The sequence below is a fragment of the Nymphalis io genome, chromosome 26, assembly GCF_905147045.1.
Source record: "Nymphalis io chromosome 26, ilAglIoxx1.1, whole genome shotgun sequence".
Lineage (NCBI taxonomy): Eukaryota > Metazoa > Arthropoda > Insecta > Lepidoptera > Nymphalidae > Nymphalis > Nymphalis io.
The window spans coordinates 8,217,869-8,245,787 of record NC_065913.1 but is presented as its reverse complement, the minus strand read 5'-3'; the positions used below and the strand labels follow the sequence as shown (position 1 = coordinate 8,245,787).

The window sequence follows — 27,919 nt, the reverse complement described above, 5'->3', positions numbered from 1 at the left end:
TACCATTACAAAATTATACTTTCTATATTCTCATTCAGCTCAAACCGCTGTCATCAAAATGATTAGATCTGGTTTAATTTAATTCAAATCGTTTACAGTACAGTAACAAGCAATTATCGTCCCACTGGTGGGCTACACCCACCCATCCCAGTGGTGGGCCCTCCTTTAGCCTGTACGAACCCGCAATCTTTGATTACACGTGCTCTAACCACCGGACCATCAAAACATGACTTAATTTACTCGATGAAGACGTAATAGTAACACAACAACGTGATACAATATTATACAACACGAGTAGTGAAGCGTGACAAACGGGCCGCGCTAGTTTGCTAGAAATGAATATATGTAACTTGAAGAATATGCCTTGTGACACGGATATCTCAACAGTCACCGCGGAGAATGTTGCGTGCATGACATGAAATCATATTTATTGATGGAGATAAATTAGACGTCCGAGGGCTGCGAGCTTGTGTCTCTGTATGACGCTAATTATATATCAAGACTCATATAGAGATAATACGGTAAAGATTTGTAATATCTGATAAAATCGTTTATCAAAAGCAAACATTTGTTATAAGAGTCATAATGTTACAATTCATTAACAAACAATCTTCATACCAAAATTACTTTTAACTAAAAAAGATTAGTCGATTTTGTCTATGTAAATATTAGAAACAAACATCTCATACGTCTTATTAGCTCTGCAATAATAATATCATAGTATATTAGCGAAGGATAGGGAGATTTGGAGCAAATTGAGAAATACTTATTTCCAGCGGACTGCGATTGGCTAAATGATTCGACATTATTTTTATTTTTTTTTGAAAAATTCCTAAAATTTCTACATATATTCGCATTATTCGTATAACATAAAAGTTTATTAAATGTTCTCCAATATTTTTAGATTTTTATGGGACATTATGGAGGCGTTGAGAGAAGTAAAATAAATCAAGAATAGCCCAAAAGCAGCCAGACAGCAACAATGTTGGTGCAGATAAAAGCCAGACAGACAAAAACTATAACAATATATATATATTCAGCTCGTTATATAACAATGAATCTCGCTGGAACTGTCGCATTTGGCAGCGGTCCGCGCGTGCGCGTTCCGCTCGCTGACTATGATGCTATGTCCAGATCTAGACAAATGGCGAACATTTTCAGTGTCATGTGTTTATTTATGATGCTAAGTTTAATTTAAGCAATGCTCTAAGAACAAAAGATAATCATGGCACCTGAAAAGTTCCAGCAATTGTATCAATAAGATTTACTTTAAAGAATAAATGTTAAATCTGCTAAAAATACGAAATGGTTGAAGATTTTAAACATATCATATTCCACCAAAATCTCATAGGCATTATTTACAACAGGAAACGTCCCCACAGATTATAATACTTTATTTAAATAATATGAAGGAACGTCTGTGTACAAAAGGTTGGTTTACAAATAATGAGTTCCTAATTATTTGTCTAATATTGAAAATTGTAAGAAATTTTTAAATTTTCCCAAAAAACTGTTTCTTATGTTGTTCTCAGATCTGGGTAATTCCTTTACCGAATTCGTACTATTGTTTTGCATTGTAAATAAAAATGTATAGCGCTTTTTTATTGAATATGCTTATATATTATATTTGAAATACATTATCTGAATGTTTTTGACGCGTTGAAAACAATTACGACATTTAAATCGTAGAAACAAGAGAAAGTAAGTTAATATTAAAATACTTTCAACGACCAATCAGGTCATCGGTTATCTGATATCAATGCGATGCATACGAAGAAGCATCGACGTATCCTGATGACGACAAACTATCATCACTGAATCCAAATAAGATGTGAGGCTTTTAAATTATAACATTATCACGTACCTGTTGTATTAGACAGAGATAATAGATAGTTTCTATCTCTACTGAATAACAAATTTCGCTCATTGTAATAAGTTGGAACATTGCATAGAAATGAGCAATTCTAGTTTGAAATCATAAAAAAAATGTATTTAAAAGTAATTACGTACGCGAATTTAACTTTCTTGATCGTCCCATGTTATAAGAAAGTATGACCAACATTTTTTTGTTTAAAAAAAAACAATAGAATTATATTTTCATAACGCCTTCTCCAAATCCACATTCTCACATTAAAAAGAACAAAGGAATCGTTGAAATAACTTTTTTATCTACGATATATTTTTTAAATTACATTAATAATAATTGCTTAAGATTTTATATGTAAAGAGAGAAAATAACTTCGTAATGACAACCATAAACACCAAATGTTTAATAACGATCTTCCTCTTTAAAGATATTTGGTCTCGCAGCTGTCCAAATATAGGTTATGACCTTTCCACTGTTGTGTCGTTCAGAAACAAGATGGTAAATGACTTTTAATGGCGGTGATTATAAGCGACGGTTCCTCCCAGACTGCCCGACGCCGACTCGAGTTAAATATAAAGATAGTATCCATTACGCCTCATTGTAGATATAATCAATAACACTATTTTACTTGAATTCATTTATTTGTTACAATATCATGAAAACACTTGGAAATTGAAATACCATTTGTTTTTTGTTTTTTTTTATTTAGAAGTATAAATGATCCAACTTATGGTAAATTGGCATCATCGCCCATAGACATTGGCACCGTCAGAAATATTAACCATCACATACTTCGTCAATGCGGCTTACGGAACTAAGATATGTGCCTTACGCCTGTAATTAAACTGAACCACTAATCCTTAAAACCGGAACACAATAATACTAAGTGGTTCTGTCTACCAATAGAATTGGTAATAAGTGGGTGGCGATACCCAGACAGGGTAGCACAAAGCCTTGCCACCACTTGCTCATACACATATATAGTCAATTTCTAGAATTTCATGTAATAAAACTAATATGACACTAATGTTCCGTCAAACGCTTATCACAAATCGTTTTATCTGAGTTCCTGTAACCAGCGGAGTACAATTGATAGTCTACAGCTATGTAAAGTAAAATAAACAACACACTTTCAGTCATTCGATTTGGAATGTAAATTCTACCAAAAAGAACCGGCAAGATTCTCAGTATTTCATCTTTTGTACTAATCAATCAATCTTTCTCTTTTGCCTCCAATATAATCTTGTACAGTTTAATATGCCTTATTTTTAAATACTTTTTAACGTTCGCTTTAAATTTATTTATTAGGTAAAACGAAAACGGTCTGCGGAATTTTATTATAGAATCGATTATCGCCTCTGGAAAGACGTATTGACTTTCCGAAGTCGAAAACTAGATGTTACAAAGTTTGTAACAGTAAATTGTTGTAAATACATTCCTATTATTCTGTATTCCTATTACGTAAATTAAAACATCCCGTACGGAGTCTCTAACTTCAAGATAACAAATAGCCAGCTTTTATTTACATCTAAACCATACATTAGACGGCTCACAGAATTAATCACGATTCTTATTCTCATATCGTAAAATAGTAATCGAGGGGGAGGATACAACAACAGCAATGCAGTCATCACTCGATCTAGAATCATGTCCACTCCATTCCTCGTGTGACTCACGCGAAAGCATAAACTAACATATAACAACAATTTATATCACGATCCCACGGTACGGGCAGGGCTACCAATTGAATATAAATATTCTCTAAACGTGTTGAATGCTCGGCGTCTGTTGATTGTTTTTTACAAAAACTTTCATAAAAAAATATATTATCAATACTTTATTCAATTCGATATCATCGTTACTGTGTAATATCTATATTTATCTATCCTGGGGCATTTTTCACACACGGCCATCTGGTCCCAAATTAAGCTTGTACAGAGCTTGTACTATGGAAACCAGACAACTGATATACTACATATACTATTTTTCTTTTGTAAATACATACTTATATAGATAATTACACCCAGACTCAGGACAAACAGACATGTTCATGCACACAAATATCTGTCCTGGGTGTGAATCGAACCCACAATTTCAGCGTGAAAGTCAAGCATCCACCAACCACGCCATAATAGTTTGAAAAGATCATTATATTCCGAATGGTAATGAATTTGTCAGATGAGCAAACTGCGTAAGCAATCCTGTAGCACTCCACTATGACGGAGAGAACCCGTTGGTTTTTATTTATTATTATTTATTTATTATTTAAAACTTTTTTGACCACCACAATATATAGTTGGAACAAAAGGCGGACTTGATGCCTGAAGGCATTCTCTGCCAGTCAACCTTTAGGCTAAGCAGAAATCCATGAAGGCGGTAATTAGTAATCAAAAATATACATACACACACATATAATATCAACAAAATAAATACAGACCTATATAATGTATAATGTATAAACACATGAATAATAGTGTAATGACAAGAACTAGAAAGTTTCTGACAAAATTAGCTCACGGAGACGAGTCTTGGGAGTAAATTTAGAGGTAGCTTTTCTAATATGTACAGGTACTTTGTTCCATAATGAGACAGCTTGAACGGAGTTTTTACTGGTGGTAGAGCTTTGTGCAAGCTCGTCTGGGTAGGTATCACTCACTCATCAGATATTCTACCGCAAAACAGCAGTACTTGGTATTGTTGTGTTCCGGTTTGAAGGGTGAGTGAGCCAGTGTAATTACAGGCACAAGGGACATAACACCTTAGTTCCCAAGGTTGGTGGCGCATTAGCGATGTAAGCGATGGGTAACATTTCTTACAATGCCAATGTCTAAGGGCGTTGGTGACCATTTAGCATCAGGTGGCCCATATGCTCGTCCGCCTTCCTATTCTATAAAAAAAAAAGAAGTAAGAATTAGTGAGTAGTGTAGGTTTAAACAATTGACCGTGATGAATTGGGTGATAGATTGGATTATGAATGGCAAGTGATTGGTAATTTGTTTAATGTTAGACATGCCTTTTGCTAATGAGCTATCAAACATTATAACATTCATGTTTTTTTTTAATTAGCCATAATTTAAGCTTTTTTAGCCATCATTTAAGAAATTTTATAAGCATTTTTCTTCATGTTAATTTATTCATTTCATTTAATTTTATTAAAATTATAATACGATAAGTAATTTTCATGCTATATTATAAATAATTATAACCACACAATACGAAGACCGCATAATAAGTTTATGAGAAAGTGTGCGAAAGGGATCGATAAATCAATGACCTACAAATCCAAGTTATTGCTGTTAAAAGTATATAAAGTTTGCATAAATTCCGATTATCGGTCGGTTGCAGTAACTGATTATTTTAACTTAATGCAATAAAGATCAATAACCCTCTCAATGGTTTAATCACACACGAAGAGTATTTGCAGAATTCCGAAGTTGAAACGCAATTATTTATCGACATTCCTCTGATGGTTTAAATTTCTCTACTCGTCTTTTATAATTACTTTACTAAGAATTTTCTCTAAAAGATCTTTGCTATTTTTTTTTTTATAGAATAGGAAGGCGGACGAGCATATGGGCCACCTGATGGTAAGTGGTCACCAACGCTCTTAGACATTGGCATTGTAAGAAATGTCAACCATCGCTTACATATCCAATGCGCCACCAACCTTGGGAACTAAGATTTTATGTCCCTTGTGCCTGTAATTACACTGGCTCACTCACCCTTCAAACCGGAACACAACAATATCAAGTATTGATGTTTTGCGGTAGAATATCTGATGAGTGGGTGGTACCTACCCAGACGAGCTTGCACAAAGCCCTACCACCAGTAAACTATATATAAAATATATATATATATATAAAAATATTATTCTAGTATATATTGTGGTGGTCAAAAAATTTGTCAATAGTTTGATAGTTGAAATTCATTCAACATATTTATTATGTAATTTAATTGGTGGAATAGAGTAACTACTGAGTTTCTTATCGGTCTCAGTAGAATCTACATTCTGAACCGGTGGTAGTATACATTTTGTATAATACTGTATATAAAAGTGCTTAAGTATTATAAAACTCTACTAGAATAATATTTTTCATTAGTCTTTTAAGTGGCCTTTTTTTAATTCAACGTCTCAACCCTAAAAGAATTCTAAATTAAGCTAGGATACAATTATGAACATATGACGTGAATCATGTATCTTTATGTTAATTAATATCCCGCGGAACGCTTAAAATGAACTGAAATTCTTTGAAGGTTTATCATTACGCTGGAATGTAAGGCTGTGGTTTATTTTGTGGTACAAAAAACTGGTGAAGCAACATCGACACATGTAGGATATATGCAATACATAATATTAAAAAGAGAAGTTAACTAACCAACTTTTATGTTTATCGATTTCGGAAATTCTACTTGGAAAGTAATTTACAAAACACGGGAAAATGTACATATATCCACTGGCTATGTAGCACGAAATGTAACCTCGTTATAATGAAAAAAATGTAATGTGTAAATTTTTCTTACTACTTATGTGCAAATAAATCTATGTCTGTCCGATGTCCCCGAAAACGAAATTTTACAAGAACATCGAGAAGATGACATTCGTACGAAAATGGAAACGTCACTAATACGCTTGCGGTACCTTTAACGTCTTCTGCGTGCATTCTGTATATTACACAAGAGTTACTAAGGCTGTAATAACTGACGATTGTAAATAATCTTTGAATTCGTGACAGAATACTTTGTCCTCGATCAACCCGCGATAACGATCACAGAGAATTGGTTAAAATGACAGGACGCAAAAAATTATACAAAATATATACTATTTAAAATTGTTTATATATTTTTATTCAATGTCATAGAGGAAATTGAAAATTAAACACAAAGGTAATTTATAAATCATGACTAACATTCGTTCGTAAACAATATAAAAAATTATATGCGTATAATAGAGGCTTAGAAAGCCATAATCTGTTAAAAACCTCAAGTGAATAAATCCTTAAATAATTGAAATACCTACTTGGTTTAATATTGCATTCCAATCTTAAGTGTACAAGTGAAAGTTTTTATGATGCACTTCTTAAACTTGTTATATTGTTATATATTAACTGCAAAAAAATCTGAGCATTCTTATCTATAGAATTGAAAAACGTCTCTTTTTATTTTGTTTTAACAATAGCAACATCTTGGCACATAAACATTCATAGATTATGGTATTTCTCTTTTCTATGCCATATTTATGACCTTGAATCCAAGGTTTCGTTTTTGCATTTATGTGCCTAAGCTTTTATATTTTTTTATACATATTAATAATAAATTTCGTAATATGAGGGTATATATTGCCGTGTTATTCTTTATATATATATATAAGATTCTAGTGGTTAGAACGCGTGCATCTTTACCGATGATCGTGGGTTCAAACTCGGGCAAGCACAACTCAATTTCCATGTTAAGCACATGGAAATTGAGATTTGTGTTTAAAATACAAAATTTTGTATTTAAAATGTGTGCTTGACGGTGAAGGAAAACATCGTGAGGAAACCTGCATGTGTCCAATTTCATTGAAATTCTGCCACATGTGTATTCCACCAACCCGCATTGGAGCAGCGTTGTGGAATAAGCTCCAAACCTTCTCCTCAAAAGGAAGAGGAGGACTTAACCTAGCAATGGGACATTAACATTACTGTACTGTATTCTTTATTTTAATATGTTTAAACCGTTATTTTTTTACAATTGATGAACTCAATTTTCTGAGTCACAATCGCCAATGTCAAAAGAACGTTGACGATTTCGACTTTTAGTTAATACCAACACACTGTTGAATTTTAACACATTTATTTAGACATAAATAAATTAACTGCTTGGTTATAGTTAACTTTATTACATAATACAATTGTTCTACTAGTTATTATCTCCACAACAGTACATACTAAGTTAACACATTCTTAAAATAAATAGACACTACAAATTAAAAAATACTTTAAACTGTTGCTGCAATAATTTTGTCCAATTTATAATTATAATAAATACTTTATCATATACAATTTTTACATATCATAAAAGAGCAACAGTGACTTCTATACTAGTGTCAGATGATGTATGTTAGATGTTTGTGTGTACGTGTGTCTTGAAACTAATTTCGTGAAACTCAAAGAAGATATATTTGATGTTTCGCTTTGTGGACTATAATTACTCTTAGGTAAATAGGTCCAACATTTGCAGCAATATCAATTTGATTTAACCGAACGTTTAAAGGCTAACGTTGAAATATTACTATGGGCGACCATTATAGTGATTTATCTGGTGAAGCGACGTTCGAAACGAGCTGGATTTTCTTCTTTATATCAATAGCCAGAAGGCAAAGCAGTAAAACATGACATATTAATGTTAACGCGGCTTTATCGCTCAATTCAATGACATCATCAGTGTTAGATCAATGACGCGACACCGGTTCCCAGATAATATAATATTACAGCTACAATATTGTTAAAACAATATTTAGCATCATAATTTCAGAAATATGTCTATTACTAGAAAATGAATTATGTTGTAGTAATTTTAAAAAAGGATGATCGTTATCGAGTTATGTATTGAATTTGGTACACTCCGAAGTGTGTGCCATCACACGGAAGGAACTAGTAATAATCAAACAATAGAAGTCCAATGGGATCCAACTCATGGGAAGTCTACCATCATTTAACTTTTCTTGCAAAACTTAGATCTGTGGACATGGTACCCGGCTTATAAAAAATAATGTTTTTCAATTTTTAACTACTTCGGCTGGTTGACGGAACAAATATGTAACAGAACTACTTTCCTTTGAAAAGTATTATATTATATACATATATATATTATTGAACTAGAATAACAGCATGGCCTTACAGACGTTTGTTATCTTATTTGTTAATATTAATATTGACGATAACGCCAGACGCTACAAAGTCGAAAGAAATTTAAAATGTCACATGAATTTAATTTCATTTAATACACAGTTTAAAATGTATTATAATGTAACTTTTCTTTACTATTCTGAGCGCGAACATTACTTTTTCCATAAATCAATATAATACGTAATTGACATGCCTATACAGATCCCAGGCTACATATATATATAGTGCTTCAGTCGTGATGAAACACGAACAGACGGTCAGAGTTACTTTCGCATTTATAAAATATAAAACATGAAATCCAACGGTAACAATTATAAGATAAATTCTGAGAACATAGACATTCTTTATGTATATTTATTATATATATTTCATAATGAAGGGCAGTGCTAATTGGTTACAAAGTTTATTTTTTCGAAATGTGTAATACTGTTGGCCTTATTGGCCTCTACAGCGTCACCGGGAATGTTAAAAATAAAGAAAAATATAATAAACAAAGTTTAAAATAAAGAACGTAAATTTATTATCGCCGAGGGAAACGAAAACAACTTAGAAAATGTATTGTTTATCATTATTGTTAACTATAATTTTCCAATACTATTAATTAACATCAATCGGCACTACAAAGCATTGGGTATAAAAACAAACAATTATCACGATAACCCGATAAACCCGAAACAACAGAGACGTCCGCCCGATATGACTCATAGCATGGGAATGACACCGACGCGCGAAATGCGAAGAGCATTTTTTTTTTATTTCCTCTTTTTTGACGTAATATGTAAACGGGGCATCTTGTAACCTCACAGGTTATGAAAACAACTTTTGTTTACTGTTGCCAATGTTACTGCGTTTCTAGTTCGGTATAATTGATTTAATAATCGTTCGCAGGGTCGTGGAGGCATTACGTAGTTCTCAGCTGCAGCGGATGCCTATACTTGATCTCTGGCACGTCGTAGAATGTCGTAATGGAACCTGTCGTAATCAAAGCGTATTTTTATATTGCCTATATAAAAGTTTATTACTCTATAATCTATGCTTACAAAAGTGAAACAAATGATGCATCAAATCGATTAAATATCTGCACATGAAATACATCTATCTACTTTTTCTTTTACTATATGGCTCGTTAAAAATTTTAATGTCTATTTTATCAAAGTCCGCTTATGCGTGTTTTATGTTAGGACAATTATAATTAACGCTCGCCTAATGATTCAAACAGAAATGGACCACGATAAATAAGGCAAGGGTGAGAAGTTAAGAATAGAACGTGCTCCCATTTCTATTAAACATTTTATATACAACCTATTTTATCTATATAATCAGATAACTAGGATGGTCTATATATTGAGTCACAGCATTATTTTAATCGACCCAGAAAACATTTTTCATTTCGATAATATCACCAAAGTAGACTTTAAGTGGGCAGATCGCCACAGATACTAATATTAAATCAAAACCTACATGGAACCTACAAAGCAAAAAACCTGAAATATACAAATTTCTTACTTTCGATCTTATTTCTAAGAGCGAAGATCATATTTTTGTTCGACATATCGCCGGCACAATTTACTTAGACCGAATATTTTTCGCGGCGACGCGTGTAAATACTGACGTATGAGCTAGCTATCGTCTTCAATTAACAGGCGTCGACCTACTGGTTATTTATATTTCAACGAATACTATCACAGAGTAAAAACACGTGTATATAAATATTCTCTTTGGTACATATTGACGCAACATCCGTTACTCCGTAGTCGGTACATGTCTTAAGTCACGGTACCGTTGAAACGTCGCTACTTTTTAATTATTTCGATCAAATGTTTGTTTAAGCTAATAAGCAATTAAGAATGATTAACTAATTTGTGAGTCGCAAGCACGAATCACACTGGCTGTATGACATTATCGTTTTATTTAAGTGAAAATATCAAGTATATATATATATATATTACATTTTTAATTCAGTGTAAATTGGCCGTTTCATAATAAGTGGTCTACTGTCTATAGGTATGGGTACTGTAAGACATGCATAAATCCATATGGGAACTAAGTTTTTATGTGCTCATTCGCCCTTCAAACCGGAACTCAGCATTGTAAACCTTTGATGTAGGCGGTAAAATATTTGATGAGTTTGTAATAACAATCCAGACGGGCCCATAACCATGGACGACTTTTTTGTTTGACGTGTCAAAAGAAGGATGAAATCTATCAACCAAGATTACTTTATCATCCTCATAAACATTTAATATAACAGAATTATAGCCAACGTGTTTCCATTGCAGGTTCTCTGGAACCCGAATGTGCTATTATCTATACAGAAGACTACAACGTCAAATAATGGGATTTCTAATAACTTTTCAAGCGTTCTGAATCGTTTCATTTTTAAAAAGTCGCTTTCTGTTGCATATTTAACGAAGTCATAAAAGTTGTCGGATGCACGGTTTTTGGCAAAATTTAAAAGGTTTCCGAGAGGAATGTTAATTTTCGGTGGTCAAACGCAAATTGAGTATTAATATGCCTTGCTAAATATTTTATTTGACATTGACTTTAGAATGGTTTTTATTATAGATTCCTCCTATTCGAATACTTCGAAAATCAAATCAATGACGAGGGATAGAGAGAAATCAGTGTTTAACTAAACACCAACTAAAGAACGTTTGTAAGGCCATTTAATTGTACATTTTCAAATAAAATAATTAATTAATTAGTTCGATATTTTACAATAATATGTATCGCGACTCTGTCTCGTGTCAATTAGACTATTTAAATTTATGTTAATATAAAAATCTGTTCATTAAAATGATATTTATAATAATCACTGCCAAAAAACAGATATCAAAAACAAGTCTAGTTGTTCGCGATGCGCTTCGTATATATTTCTTAGATATATAACCGCGGCCTTGTTTCCTTGTATCTTTCCAAATCTTGCAACCGCATTGATATGCGACACGAAATCGCTCGTTGTTTTTTTTTTTCCCAACTTCATAATGTTGTAACCTTATAAGCTACACCACTAAAGCAAAACGTAAAAGTCTTGTGTACGCTGCAACATTGTACATCTGCTTATAATTCAAGTAGCACCTACGACCAACCGGATCTTTAAGTGGTAAACGTATGAACATTGTCAGAGAATTATTTATTTAGACGACGCTAAAACGAAGTCAGTGTGGATAAGGAGAGCACAGGATCGTAAAAGATGGCGCGACAGATGGTCTACATATACCGGGCAGTGGGTGGATACAGACTAAAAATTGGCTAAAATTAATTAATGGAAACGGGGTAATGACAGCAGTATTTTATCGTCAAATTGTATTTCTACAAAATGTTGTAGGTATTAATATATTTATATCGGACAGATGGGAGAAATCTGATGTCGTTAATTTGTTTTCGAAAGATACTTCGTGGGGTTCTCAGGTTGCTAGGGTACTGCTGGCGTCACGGTAGGAACCCGTGGCTACTTTTAAAAATGCTAAGCCGCTGGCTTTTAGTGAGTATTCTAGCACTGAACAACGGAGGAATGCACAAAAAAATCAAGTGTAATTACAGGCACAAGGGACATAAAATCTTAGTTCCCAAGGTTGGTGGCGCATTGGCTATAAGCGATGGTTGATATTTCTTACAATGCCAATTTCTAAGGGCGTTTGGTGACCACTTACCATCAGGTGGCCCATATACTCGTCCACCTTCCTATTCTATAAAAAAAAAAACAAACACTTTTACTAGCGAAACAAAAAGGGCTGTTAAATATTGCTGCGTGATCATGTATATTATATTCATATATCTCCAAAAATAATAATAAAAAGTGTGATAAAATAATTTAATTGATATTTCTAATCTAGGGAATCATATTATTATTTTCATACCTCTATATTGTATTTAAGATACTATAGAGGTCTACTAGACGACAAAGTTACAAAAATCCTGAATGTTTTTACAATAATTTTTTTCTGTAGTTCACCAAAATAATATTAGGAACACTTAAGAACTTCTCCGTCAGTCAGTTCCTCAATCTGATATTTTGTATTCTTATCTAAAACTAAGTACATCTTGCATATTTTCTTGAACGTCGAGACGGCTGTGGCTTCCCACTAATTCGATTAGCATATTCTTAGAAATATAGGTTACTTAACGTTGCTTTCTAGGAATCCTGCTGTGTAAGAGACGTACCTAATACGGGTTATAACTTCGTTTCTTCATCTAATAGGATTAAAACTTGCAATTTAAGAGCACAATATTCCAACTCTCTCGTATAAATCATATTCGTAACAAGAGCTGGACACTACATAACCGCTTTAAATAGAGCATAAGCTGCAAAACGGATATACAGTAACATCAATATGATTATTGAGATGAAATCCTGCATGAGGATAAATTAGAAAATGTAAATCTTAACCGATAGATTGCGGGTTCACGGGGTCGTGATGAAACCTGCATGTGTCTGATGAAATTCTGCCATGTGTGTATAAAGATAGGTTTGAAAGAAAAATGGCGATACTAATATATTATAAATGATAGTATCGTGAACTTTTATGCAAAGATTTTTTTTTCCGCCTTTTGCCGTCCACTGCTGGACGAAAGCCTTCCCCATAGAACGCCAACCATCCCGATCTTGGGCAGTCCGCATCCATCCCTAACCTGCCACCTTTTTTAAGATTATATGAATGTAATAAGACATTTATTTTTCAGAGATCAAAACATTGAACAAACAAATAAAATACAATGTTTATCACGTGATGAACGGAAAGGAATTATGGGAAAAATCTGGTAAAAGCCATAAGGATTTTTCTGTTTTAGCTGAAAACCTATTCTAAAATAAATAACGTATAAGAAACAGAATATCTTAAACGCGTATCAACACAGTGAATATATAACATATGTAACTCCACTGGAGTTGTCAATTATTCTGACCTTACCACTAAGTGCGTTAAATAGATGCAAAGGTATGTATGTATTGCAAAATTTTAACTATGGTAATAAGGAAGCTGTAATGAAAATTCAAGGGAATTTTTAATGGCCAATTCGAAAGCGCTCGTTAATTAATAGACTAGGCTAAGCCATAGGGCTACGCTAGCTAATAATATTCTTTGGCAACCACTTTACGAGGAAGGATTTTTATCTCTGTCTACATATTTTTTATCATGCAATTATCATGCATTTTTTATCATGAAAGAAATTTATGCAGCTTTGTATAACTTGCGTTTATAAAAGGAATGTGACATATACAAATATACCGTCACGTCCTGGTTTTATTATATTATGCATATATTTTTTATTCGAGTCGCCACATATTTAAATCTCTTCTTGGCTAAACAAAAATAAATTTCTCTGACAATTACTTTTCACTGCAATAAACTATACAGTAAAATCAACGAATAATTTAATATTTACATATATTAGTAAAACCACTTTCAGTAGAACTTTAAATAATATTTTTTTAATTAGTTTACTTTGTTTTGAAATTTAATAAATAAACGAAGTATTGAAAGCTAATAAGTTACGTGACAGTTTCGATAACAATGACCTCATTCTTGAGACCGAAAGATCTAGTTCTGAAATATCAGATATTGTGGTCAAAGCACTAGGTAGACCAAACAAATACTATACTGACCTTCATTAGAAACGAACACAAACACACAACACAACAGTCATACAAATTTAATTAAATTTTACAGCAGCCAGGCACCCATTGAGTATATGAGTGTTTATATAAATATTAATGATTGTTTTGGTCGTATTATATACTTTCAAATATCGTATAAACGATTGAGTTGAAACTTTGAACAGTTTTGCAAAGGTTCTGACATAGCACAATTGGTGGCGTATGACTCGTATTGTATATTAAAAAAATAACTAAGACAATTGAAGGCGACATTACGTAAAGACGTTTCGAAAAGTATTCCTTAATAGGAAATATAATTTGATAATACAAGGACTTATATCAACAAGGTAAAACTTTTAAGGATATAACCATGTCTTCAATCAACAGCCAATCGTTGTCCACTGCTGAACATAGGCCTCTCCCAAGGTGCGCCAAAGCTCCCTGTCCTCCGCCTTCCGCATCCAGTTGGTGCCCGCCACCTTCTTAAGGTCGTCGGTCCACCTGGCTGGAGGGCGCCCTACGCTGCGCTTGCCGATTCGCGGTCTCCACTCTAGGACTCGTCTGCTCCAACGGCCATGTCTTAGTTCAAAGTAATTACGTATAGGAAAACAATGTTTATGCGAATAAAGACTACTGTATAATACCAAGCGTCAGGTTTACAAAGATAAAGATATCGACCATAATAAATCCGTCGAATGATAGATGTCGCTTGCGCAAGATTTCGAGACCGGTTTTGCCCAGTGGCCAGAACATAATTGATTCTCTCACGGAACAGAGAATACGCTCGAAATACTATCGCTATCAGCCGCGAAGACTCCAAAGGATTGGTCTGATGTGAAACTAATGCAGACACTACCAAAACCGTTTTTTACACGTTTATTATGTAAATAACATTCGCGCACACGTCGTATAAAGATGTTTTAACAGCAGAATCTTATTTATCTACTTATAAATATATATATATATATATATATATATATATATATATATATATTCTTTGTTAACCACCAACGTACACACGGCAAGGCTCAGTTAGCGCATACTAGTCATTTTCTGCCCGTCCACCTTCAAAGGTTAAGCAAATATTTAAGATATGTTTGCTTTCAACATGATAGTGAGTCTTTCTCCAGCAGTTGGACATTTTTAAAGTTACATTTACTTTTTTTCTTCTATCGATTCTCATAATATAAAAAAAACAATCTAAATACTTAAAACTAAACTAAACAATTCGGCTGATATCACCAATCAGTAAAGTTTTCACAAAAAACATATCATGAATTGTATTTAAATTTAAATTTGAACATTTAACTGCATTGATATATATTTATTAAATTTACTTAACAATTTAAAATTTGACATATCATATTCAAATTGAAGATTATACGTAATTGGGTCTGCAAATATTAATCCTTAATTATCTTCCAGTAAAAAAAAAAATATAAAACACAATCAACAAACAGTAAGTAAGTATCGAACTGTTGAGGAAGTTACCGAGAAACACACAAGCGTTACATTTAACAACTAAACATAACAGATTATCTAGAATCATATTTATACGTGTGCCACTTCAAACGCATTATCTCTTCTGAGTTTTTTCCTTTGCTTATAACCTCTTTAGTTGAATCAAACAAGCATTTATACTGTATTAAGTACAAGCTATATTTATAACAATATAAAGTAACTCATATCACAAACCGTTTTGTCCAAAATTGTACTCTCAAACGTTTCGTTTTTAACCTCAAATCTGACAATAGCGATCCGAAATGTGAACGTGAACAAGCAGATCATTAAATGTTTGCGAAAAAATGTACGCTTGACATTTCAAGAATAAAACCGGACACCGGACCAGCTTTGGGCTCCAAACCTTCTCAAGGGGACCTCATCCCGGCCTTAGCCCCGCGGGAAATTTTCATGCTCTTACTTTTTTAGTAATATACCTCTATATTTTAATAATCTAAGTAAACATGAATTCATACTAATAACCTTAGTGATCGATCACTTTCAATCGGCTACAATTAGATCATTCTGGAACCAATATTATTGAATATATAATCTGAACGGACAGTTTTGCAAAGACATTTATTATATATTATCTTTAGACAGAAAGTCGATTACGACAAGTCGGTACAAACATAAGTCGATACCTTAATTAAGAGGTTAGCATAAAAAGAAAATATATATATAGTATACATAATAGCACTGGTGGTAGGTACTGGTGGGAGGGCTTTGTGCAAGCTCGTCTGGGTAGGTACCACCCACTCATCAGATATTCTACCGCAAAACAGCAATACTTGATATTGTTGTGTTCCGGTTTGAAGGTTGAGTGAGCCAGTGTAATTACAGGCACAAGGGACATAAAATCTTAGTTCCCAAGGTTGGTGGCGCATTGGCTATAAGCGATGGTTGACATTTCTTACAATGCCAATGTCTAAGGGCGTTTGGTGACCACTTACCATCAGGTGGCCCATATGCTCGTCCACCTTCCTATTCTATAAAAAAAAAAAAAAGCAATATTCAATCGCCAATGGGACAACTTTGTAATGTCCTATTTTCCAGTAAATCCATATACAAACTGAGTCACACAGCACTTTTCCAAACAGTGAAACAGTACACAAGTCATTTCTATTTTAAGGACGAATAAAGTTAAGTGATAGGTACTGTAGTGTATGAGGTGGATTTATCCTCGACCTCCTCAAAATTTTAATTGTATTTATTTATTAAATAAAGTAGATACCTCGATTTATTGAGATTATATATTATTGGCGATTAAATGAAGAATATTGTATGAACGAGTCATTTTAGAAATTCCGGAACCGAAGGTTCACCTATCCAGGTGAATCTGAACTAGGTCATATCACCAATTAAACGTCGTCGTATAAATGCAAATGTGTGTGATAATGTCAGTACTGATGTAATCTACTAAAATTAAAACGGAATCAAATAAAACATATGCCTATTTAAAATCTACAACTTGTACTCTATTTCGAATATATTTAAAATTTGTTTTCTTTATCCGTGCATGCTTCTCGACGGGACCACCTTTCATAAACATCACAACTAAAGTAGTTTTTTTTATAGTTAAGTAAAAAGTAACCAGCCAGCCAGTTACTGTCCCATTGTTGGTCAATGGCCACCTATCTTCTCGAGGAGAAGGTATAGTGCTTATTTCAGCATACTGCTTCAATGCGAGTTAGTGAATACATGTGGCAGAAATTAATCCGACACGAGCAGGATACCTTAAGACGTCTTCGCCGTCGAGCAAGAAATTAATTATAAGCACAAAGAAAATTCAGTGCACTTAGGCTGAGTTTCATCGTATTTTTTATGTTAAAGGGGGGCAAACGGGCAGGAGGCTCACTTTATGGAAAGTGACTACCACCACACTTGGACACCTGCATCAAATGTGGGCTTACATGTGCGTTGCCGGCCTATACTAGACACTAGTCTTATATTTTTTCATAGAATTGCGATATCAATGTTCATGGACCAAGCTTGACTTTAGCATCGGATAATCAATCTCTTCATCTATTTCCTTGCTCAACGTAAGTGTCTATTTAACTTGTGACCACGTTGTTATGTCATCGTTTTACAATATAAAACAAACATAGCGTCACAGCATTAATTTTATATGCATGAGTAATTGTAAACGAAATTGTAATATTGCTAAAGTTACGGCTGAAGTAAATATCAGGAGTCGGTACTACTGTTACATTCTCGGCTTCTATCACACCGACGTACGTTTACCACAGGTTTTATCGCAATACCTTTAATTGCCATATTTTCATTACGGTTGTATTTATGACATTAGGAATGGCATTAGTCGTAATTGAAGTGACAATGTAAATACATAATTAAACTTGATATATATATAAATGTTTAGTTAACATTAAAAAAAATATATCAAAGTTATGAGTTACTGGTAATACAAATATTTTATTTAACTTAATCGCGTTATAAGATTTGAATGTATAACATTTTGATTAGATAATCTTCGAGTTTAGTTATCATTCGTTTCATCATAATATGAAAATTGTCAACTTTAAAATATAACAAAACAAGTAACCGAATTATTAATGTATTCCAAATATCATCATTAGAATCGGTATCATCAAGACGTTGTATTCGTCTCCTGCTGGAGTTAGACCTGTTCTAGGACACGCCACTCCTTTCGATCTTCGTTTGTTTTACCAACCACCACAAATAATAAGTTATAAAAAATGTCGAGCAATACTCGTAATAAGCGCATCCGGGCTTAGATAATGTTAACAAATTGGTATAATTAAAAAAAAACATTTAAAGTAACCTTAGCTTACAAGATCCTGTGGTCAAAGAGCAACGAAGTACTCTTATTACTTGGACTACAGTACAGTAAACATATCAGCATAGTCCACACTCCACTTAATTACAAACTAGATATAATATTATTGGAACCACAAGAATTTAGCTATTTGCACATAGTCAGGTCCGTTATGAATCTCGCGATAACAGTTTATATTTAATGGGTTTTACTATAAGGAATCTTCAATTAACCAAACATTCCTCGGTGCGAAAAGATTGAAATAAACATATTGAAGTCGTAAAGACCGACCCTGGAGTAATACGGAATTTTAAACGAGACATCGAGACAGATGATAAATAATTTTAAAAATTGGATTCTAGCCAAACACGATATTCCGATATAACTGTCACCACTATTATATGATAATGAACAATTCGTCGCATACCAGCGTGAAAAGTTAAAACTTTGTCCGTTTACGGTTCGGTGTGAGAGCCACCCGTAAGTAATAACCAAAGCATAAAGGGAATTGGTCTTAGCCGTAAATTGACGCGTTTCTAAACGTTTATGGCGCCAACTACAAAGGGAGAACATAACATTTAACTGCGGGATCATGAATCGATTGCTTTGCATTGCATTTGCGTTGTACGTTACCGTTTAGAGAAACAATCGCTACTGTTTACTAAATTCGAAAATTTATACCATGATTAAAGGTAATTAAAAATAAAACGTGATTAAATAAGGCATGTTACTGCAGCGTCGAATTAGTTTCCGTTACATTTTATTGCTAGATTATGTATTTTTATTAGAAAAAAAAAAACTAAATGAATTACTTGCCGGATCTTTTCAGTAAAACAATTTACAAAACAGTGATAGCTTCACACTCAATTTTACTTAATACTATGAAATTATAAAGTATTTTTTTATATTGGAGTACATTAATTAAACACATCACTCGTTAGAATAATAATATAAGATTATTAAAAAGATTAAATACGTAAAGATTGTTAAAAAGAGTAGAGTAGTTTCTTGCCGGTTCAGATATAGCCGTATTGATTATTACTTCAATGATCACTGATTTTTTTTCTTTAGAAGTTGTTCGTACTTTCGGTATTGACAAAAATCGAAATCTTTTATGTCTTGTGTGCGTGTGCGCTTGCCACCTGTTTCCGCGTAGATTGTTTAAGTTAGGCCTTACTCAGAGCATAAAGGGTATTTAAGCTACTACATTTTTTCCACAGCCACATAATTCATCACTCACACGCAGGCATCAAACCTCACGATGTTTTCCTTCACCGACAAACACGCCATTTTTAAAAACATTAACTAAATACATTAAAAATCATAATGCCTGGATTTCAAATCACACGAACCTCATATAAGATCTACTATCCTATCCAAGGAGTTATTTCGGCTCGGCGAAAATTACTTATACCACAACAAAATCACGAAGATGCAATGATTAGCTCTTTTGAAGGGGCTGGTTCTATTACAGCAACTTATAAAGCTATGCATACACGTTCTGAGCACAAAGGGCCAATGGCCATTAGCGCTTATTAAGCACCAACACACAATGTTAGAGGTGTCATATTACATTCGTCTCGACGCACACTGCCGCGGCCTCAGCTCTTGTGTATTGCCTTCTTACTGTATCCTTTCACTAGTGTATAATATCGCTGCTTTACTTGTCCATAATATACTAACTAATGGTACTGATCGTCGTCTTGTTTATATTTTATTTTGTTCGCAAAACTCGATACAATGACTTAGGTGGTTCAAACATACATGAACACAATAAAATAATTAATTCTATCCTAGTGTATACAAAAATATAAAAGTTACTTTTAACTTACCAGCGTATTCATACCAGCGTATTTAATATAAAACATAATATATTAGTAATATTATCCATTTTACATTTCAATATAGAAAATAAAAATAATACAATTTAATATGTAAAGTCAAAATAAGGTAAGGCAATTCATTTAGTAGATAAAGGTTATTAAAAAAAAAAAAAAACATCTCATGATAAATTAGCAGAATGTGATTTGAGTTTTTTTTTTATTTGTCTTGCACAAAAAAATCTAAATAATACACGTGATATAAGTTGACCGGACGGAAGTTAGGCTCTTCTAGACGTTAGCGCAATTAAAATAAAAAGTTTTAACGATAAAAATCGACGTCTACAGTATTTTGACACGTTTTGAAGAATTCGAGGATAATAAACGCCTGTTTTTAAAGTGATGAGCAAAGTCAGATTGACTAATCTAAATACTGAACGCTCATTGGTCCCCATGACGTCATCAGCTGTGTTAGACCAATGAGCTTTCAGATTAAACTTAAATTAGTTAATTTGACCGGTGTTTCAGGAACTGAATATAAGGATCCTTATTGGTCCTGTCTAATTAATTTAATACAGAGACTGTGAACAACAAATATAGTATCATTGTTAATATAAACACGTAATATTTATTTTGAAATTATAATTCATATAGCTTAGCTTTATATAAAAAACTAACGATAAACGTAGAACAATGGCGAATGAATTATTTTCGTGTTATCGTGATAGTTGTGTTATTGATTTACAAACGGAATCTTATTTTGTCATCGTTCTTTTTCTGGGCAAAATGGGTCATTTTAATAATCAGGATCCAGTAATCAAATCATTCAACTCAAGTATTGAATATTACGCGAATAGCGCCCTAAGGCAGTCGTTCTAAATCCATGGTCTACGTAACATTATTACTGTGATATCCGTGAAGTCAATTATTCCACATGAAAATTGAAAACAAATATACATTTACAAAAATATTATACATTAGGTCGCAAAAAAAGATTTATTCCAATTTTCAAAAATAAAAGTAACTGTTAAAATAGTACTACAACTTCCTCAATAAAAGTAATGCTTTAAAGAGCAGGCTCTTGGTTATTATTTTCTAAAGGATTTTTGCTAACAATAAAAAAAAACTCATTGTTTTCTAGTCCTAGAAGTTAAAACGAGTACACTGCCTTTAAAAAGATTGCAAACCACTGACGTAACTTACTAAGCATACACGTGTCCGATTTCACTCGTCGCGACGTAACACACACATGCGCAAATAAACCGGGAACCTTAACCTAAAGGGATAAAGTTTCAAGTGTACGAGAATATGGATATTTATTACAATAAGCCACGATTATAAAAGCCATTTACGTATGGATAAACAACTGTGTTAGATTGATAGCCGTGTGGTTCCGACTGAGTAGATTAAAGTCTCCACATCCCAAACCGTAGTTGTCGTATGAGCTGACTACGAGATTTTTCGTTAACTGAGATGTCATCGAGGATCAAACTAGGATGCGTTAACATGTAACGTATATGCAATGTACTAGTTTGGTGGAGCGAAACCAACCCCTTATTCAATATATACCAATGTATATGTTGGCGTCTGGCTGGCGTCCTGCCGGCGTCTGACAGGCGACCGTTCGTAAATGTGTACCACATTTTTATTTAAGCAGTGTTAACACACAGTTCACCTACTCCAAATAAATGGGATAAGCAAAATTAATGTTCATAACTTTTTGATCATGATCTAATTTGGCTATTCCCCTAGGAAGTCATTTATTTTCCCCATTTTAAGTTACGGATTTTTATGATATTTAATTGTTTCCATGTGGTGCATTCAAGAAGCAGTAGTAGAAGAAGTATTACACAGATACAAGCATAGATGTGTATGAGGCATGAAGTGCACTATGGAAGTGGTGGTCTCACTTAAAACAGCTAAAGGTATACTGTTTTATAGATTAAAAAATAATAAGAATAAATCAAATAAAAATAAAACTGAGATCGGTATAATATATACCAGGTACCAATTGGTTAAATAATACTACGTATGTGTATAATTTACCGATATACACAGAATAGGATATAATTTCTAATATATAATAGAAGGACAAATAAATTGTTATTTTAATAGCATGAAAGACCATTTTATACAAGGTCACAGTGGTAAGACTGTTTCACTGCACATTTAACTAACTTAAAAACTTGCATAACACACATGAAAACAAGATAGATGCCAAACAATTATAACTTATAATACAAATTGTATAAGATACATATTAGTATGAACATGGAATACAAGAATCGTTTAAAGTTATACTAATTTGTATAACAGTTTGGCATACATAGATTTAGTAGATAAAGTTGTGTAGAAATACAATGTTATGATTGAGAATTTTTACCGTTGTGCAATTTTATTGTGTAAGGAATAATTGGCTTTATCGCACCAGACTTACATGTTGTTATTTGCCATACTTTGTGTAGTCCTGGATTATCCCCATTAGAATTTTTTCAAAGGTCTAGGGCTCGCTCTCGGCGCCCATGCAAAATAACTCTAATCCGTTTTAATTAGATGCTTTACATGTTTACCTTTACAAAACATCACTTACAAGTGTTCAAGAATCACTTGTTTAGGCAAAAATTATATGTTAATTACTTCTTTACTGCAAAGATAATATGATTTATTTTTGCATACCATATATACAATTTATATTATTGTATGCAGCACATTACCTATTATATTCATGTCAGTTTTTAAACTAGCCATTAGACTTATGTATTAGACTAATAACATGTAAACAGTTATTCAAACATAAATACTAATAAAAATCAATGAATATCAATCCTCAATGGCAGACTACATCTTTCCATTTCCTACCCTCTATCTACTAACTTGTATATCTGCTGCATAAATATAATAGCTATTTATCCAAGTAAGGCGTATAGTACATATATCATATGTCTTATGTAATACTTCTATTTGAATTTGTAAATAGAGGTGATGATGAATTGTGAGTTAATAGTTGTTTATTAGATTTTATTTAGTGTAATATGACAATTACTATTGTGGAAACAAATTAAATCTTTATTAAAAAAAGTTTCTAATAGAGGCTGGTTATTCTTAAGAAAGTTTAAGCCAAAACATACAAGTACATCATTACCATGTAGTTTCTGATATAGGAAGTTAATTTGATTAATATCTGATATAAGTTACAAAATCTATTGAAACATAATTATAAATCTATTATATATCTTATTAATGAAAAATAGTTTTTATTTTAATGACAATTAGATTTACAATAATTTTTTTAAGGCTATTGTAATACTTTCAGTGCTTAAATAATATTTTTCACTATTGTTTATGTTTTATTGAAATGAAATAAAACTCACAATGATAATTAATATTGTAAATATGTTCTGTTGATATTTCTAACTAAATGATTAGTGTGTAGCCATTAAATACAATCTGTTTGCACTCATTATATTACTTGAAGTTAATTTATTACAATATTTATTTATTAACTGATAATGAGTTTATTTAGATTAGAAGTCCATCTCTGACTCCCAACGAATAATGTATGCAATTGAAACTTATTGGTCTACTAGTTAGCTCTTTGTCAAACAAGTCATACATTGACCTAATCTACTTACATCCTTTGATAACAATAAATTATATTATTTGGGCGTCAATGTCTCCGTGAACGTGGACGAGACGCCGGCGGTCTCAGGCAGCCACTGTCACAATGTCTTTGTGTGTAAACAATGTTAAAAACGTCTAATATTTTGTAAAATATGCTAAAATGATGTCACTGCTGAGCACTATACAGACAGCCTACGCGCCTTATGTCACACTTAATCTTAAAGGACCGGCCTCTAATTGCCTCTGAATGACCTCCGACCTGACAACCGCTCTATGAATCTACTATTTCGTAATAGGTCACCACCAAAACAATAATACGCGACACACTTTCCATTAACGTAGGGAGTGACACAACTCCACATACTCTACTGTTACTTTCTCGCTTGCGCTCACTATAAAAACATAAAAAGTACGAGACAAAAAAATCTGTCAAAACTTTTAAAACTATTTACACGCATCACAGAAACTATACCAACGGAAAGTTAATTTTAAGAATGAAAATATGCAATATTATTATATAGTACTAACCGTAACCAAGTAAACATAAATCCAAATCAGACAGCAAGTTGATGATCTCCGTAAAAACAAGACACAAAAACACTTAAAAACTTTACTTTATATTTGTATTACCACAATGTTAACACACAGATGAACACAGCATGCACTATCACGGAACACGACAAGAAATACGCCACTTGCACTTTAATGTTTATTTACAATAATGACCCTTCAATATTACACATATTTCACGGGACGTCTGTCGCAGTCCAACGAGTTTCAGCCATTTTACTTATTGTTAATTGTCGACTGAATGTCATAGACAAGCTTCTGCTCTTAGGCAGTTACTAAAAATAATGCCACCGACACACAGCCACTTTTGTCTATACTTTGACAAACGTTTGTTAATTCTTTTATGTAATTGTTTCTATTATAATTATTTTTAAGCCCAGCCCAAGAGATGGCCCAGTGGTAAGAACGCGTGAATCTTAACCGATGATCGTGGGTTCAAACCCGGGCAAGCACCACTGAATTTTCATGTGCTTAATTTGTGATTATAATTCATCTCGTGCTTTACGGTGAAGGAAAACATCGTGAGGAAACCTGCATGTGTTTAATTTCACTGAAATTCTGCCACATGTGTATTCCACAACCAACCCGCGCTGGAGCAGCGTGGTGGAATAAGCTCTAACCCTTCTCCTCAAAAAGGGAGAGGAAGCCTTAGCCCAGCAGTGGGACATTCACAGGCTGTAACTTTACTAATTATTTCTTGTAAGCCTTGTATGACAAAGTTATTTATTTTTATTATGTGCACCTTTTAACCACCCGTCCCAATTTATGACTAGATTTAGACAAATAATGATTACCCCGTGACCCCCTGATAAACTCTTTTTTTTTAAGAATGTATTGGCGGACGACCATATGTGCCACCTAATGGTAAGTGGTCACCACCGCCAATGCGCCACCAACCTTAGAAACAAAGATGCTATGTACCTTGTGCCTGTAATTACACTGGCTCATTCACCTTTCAAACCGGAAAACAACAATACCAAGTACTACTGTTTTGCGGTAGAATATCCAATGACCAGATGGTACCTACCCACACGAGCCAGTTGGCGTGGTTGGTAGATACTTGCCTTTCACGCTGAAGGTTGTGGGTGCGACACACATGGGTTTTGGGTGGTTCCCACCCAGGACAAACTTTTGTGTACATGAACATGTCTGTTTGACCTGAGTCTGAGTGTTATTATCTATATAAGTATGTATTTATAAAAGAAAAGTAGTATATGTAGTATATCAGTTGTCTGGTTTCCACGATCTTCGCACACAATAAATTGTAGACAGAGAAACCAATAGACCAAGTTAACGTTGCCATAGTAACTGCATTCCCTGTTTTGGGAAATAAATAATTTTCAGGATTAATTTAAAACAAAATGAGGTTATTAAATTTTCCTTTTTAATATTAATATTAAAAAAAATGTATTTTTTAATTAAAATATTTTTTTGTTTTCATACTACACCCAAAAACCGTTGCATTATTGGTTTTGTTTCCTTTATCAATAGTAGTACTTCAGCATCTTTATATGGTACTGGATTAGCATTCTCCTCAGACGTTGAAATCTCAACACATTAAATTATATATAAATGGTTGCTACATATATTTCTATGTTAGTTTGACGTAGAATGTAAAAATATTATAAATTCAAAAAGAATGTTAAATAATGTTGTTATTAGCAAATTATATATAGGAGAACGAATAAATTAAAATAAAATATTTAGCACGACGAAGCACTTTAGGCTATTATTGGACTCCGTATTTATTTGTTTACATTGCCGACAAGTCGATATTTTTTATCGAAAATCGGGAAAATTTTTTAACTGACGCTGGCAGCACATACATGATACATAATTATAGGTTATGAATAATAAAAAACTGAAAAATCCTATTATCTTCAGGATTTTATTGCAATATAAGGTTCCGTCATGCTATCGCATAAATAAACATAACTGAGAAACTATATTTAGGGACAAAACAGTCGTATTTACGCGTGAAAACACGCGCCGGCAATTTTCTTCTTGCAATCGCTTAAACATGAAATATTACGACAATACACTATTGTATAACATTCGATATGATATAAGGATTATTTCTCGGTCTTTTCACTGGATTAGATTCGTTTTCTAACATAAAAATAAACAAAAATTGGACAATAAGCACAATGAACGCACCAACTGTCAAAGTTTCAAGTTTGTTTCGCTGCTTGAGTAGTGAAGCAAACACTAAAACTGGTTACGTGATAAGGGACAAAAGATGTGATAATTCTACTTCTGTCTAAACCATTTGTAACGCAATTTTCGTTCTCTTTCTTGTGTAAGTGTGAAGGAAATCGTCATTGCGTCTATTAGGTTCTTTGTCTACGGGTTCAATATGTTTTCTCTTTGGTTGGGCGTAAAAAAGTCAACGCAGTTGTTTTAAATTGTTTTGAGTGTGGTTTGGAGTTAAGCAGTATATCGAAATGGAATATAAATATAGCAATATTGCTTTATTTTTTATAATTGTAAGAAAAGTAAACATAGAAACGTAGTTTATTATTTTTGCAGTTTAATATTAATTTATTTTATTGCACAGATGAGTGTTCACGTTATTTACTCCGATGAAACAGATGAAGAAAATAAAGCTACTTCAACTTCATGTTTGTTACTATTTTGTTTTTATAGTATATTTTATGTCAAAATACAGAAGCATTTAATAAATGAATAATTTTTAGATATGCCTCCAGAATTTCCACTTGACTTCAATCAAGTTTTTGATGATGCCAGTAACGTATTGCGGAAAGTTGTCGGAAAAATGATAGCTAACAAACGTTTACTTGGATTGGATTGGTAAATTTATTAAATAGAGAAATGTTAATTAATTAACATGTGTTTACATAATAAATTAGTTTATTGTATTCAATATTATATATTGATTTTTATAACTTTTGTTTTATTTAGAGGAAAACTATTTGTATATATTTTTTAACATAATCCTTGTCTAATAAAATAGTCATTCTTATTCATAACATCATATTAAGTTCAAAAATGTTTTAAACACGAAATATTTATTGTTGACCTGTTGCTTAGATCACGTTGTGTCCTATATCTGAGAATTTAAAAGTTTTATTTAACAAAAAAAGAGATTATACTGACAACTGAGATTTCATTCGCATAATAGGTAATTATGGGAAAATCTGTTTTTAGAAATATTTGAATCAACATAAACGTCAAAACGACAACGTTAAATTTGACAAGTCATTTGTGTATGGCTACCAAAAAAAATATAACGTTGAAGAA

General features: G+C 32.9%; 1 protein-coding gene and 1 long non-coding RNA gene across 2 annotated transcripts in view; one reads left to right on the top strand and one right to left on the bottom strand.

The window, feature by feature from the left end:
• The window catches only part of LOC126778417 (rho guanine nucleotide exchange factor 11), a 177,013-nt gene extending 152,130 nt beyond the window's left edge, over positions 1-24,883 (bottom strand). Inside the window, exon 1 of the mRNA XM_050501919.1 lies at positions 24,617-24,883. The gene's annotated coding sequence lies outside the window, so the exon portion shown is untranslated. The remainder of the gene's footprint in view (positions 1-24,616) is intronic.
• A 2,161-nt stretch (positions 24,884-27,044) lies between these two features.
• On the top strand, positions 27,045-27,472 carry LOC126778635 (uncharacterized). Its single transcript, XR_007670184.1, has 3 exons — positions 27,045-27,144; positions 27,216-27,279; positions 27,355-27,472. It is a non-coding gene; the product is annotated as an uncharacterized LOC126778635 (long non-coding RNA).
• The last annotated feature ends 447 nt before the right edge of the window (positions 27,473-27,919 follow it).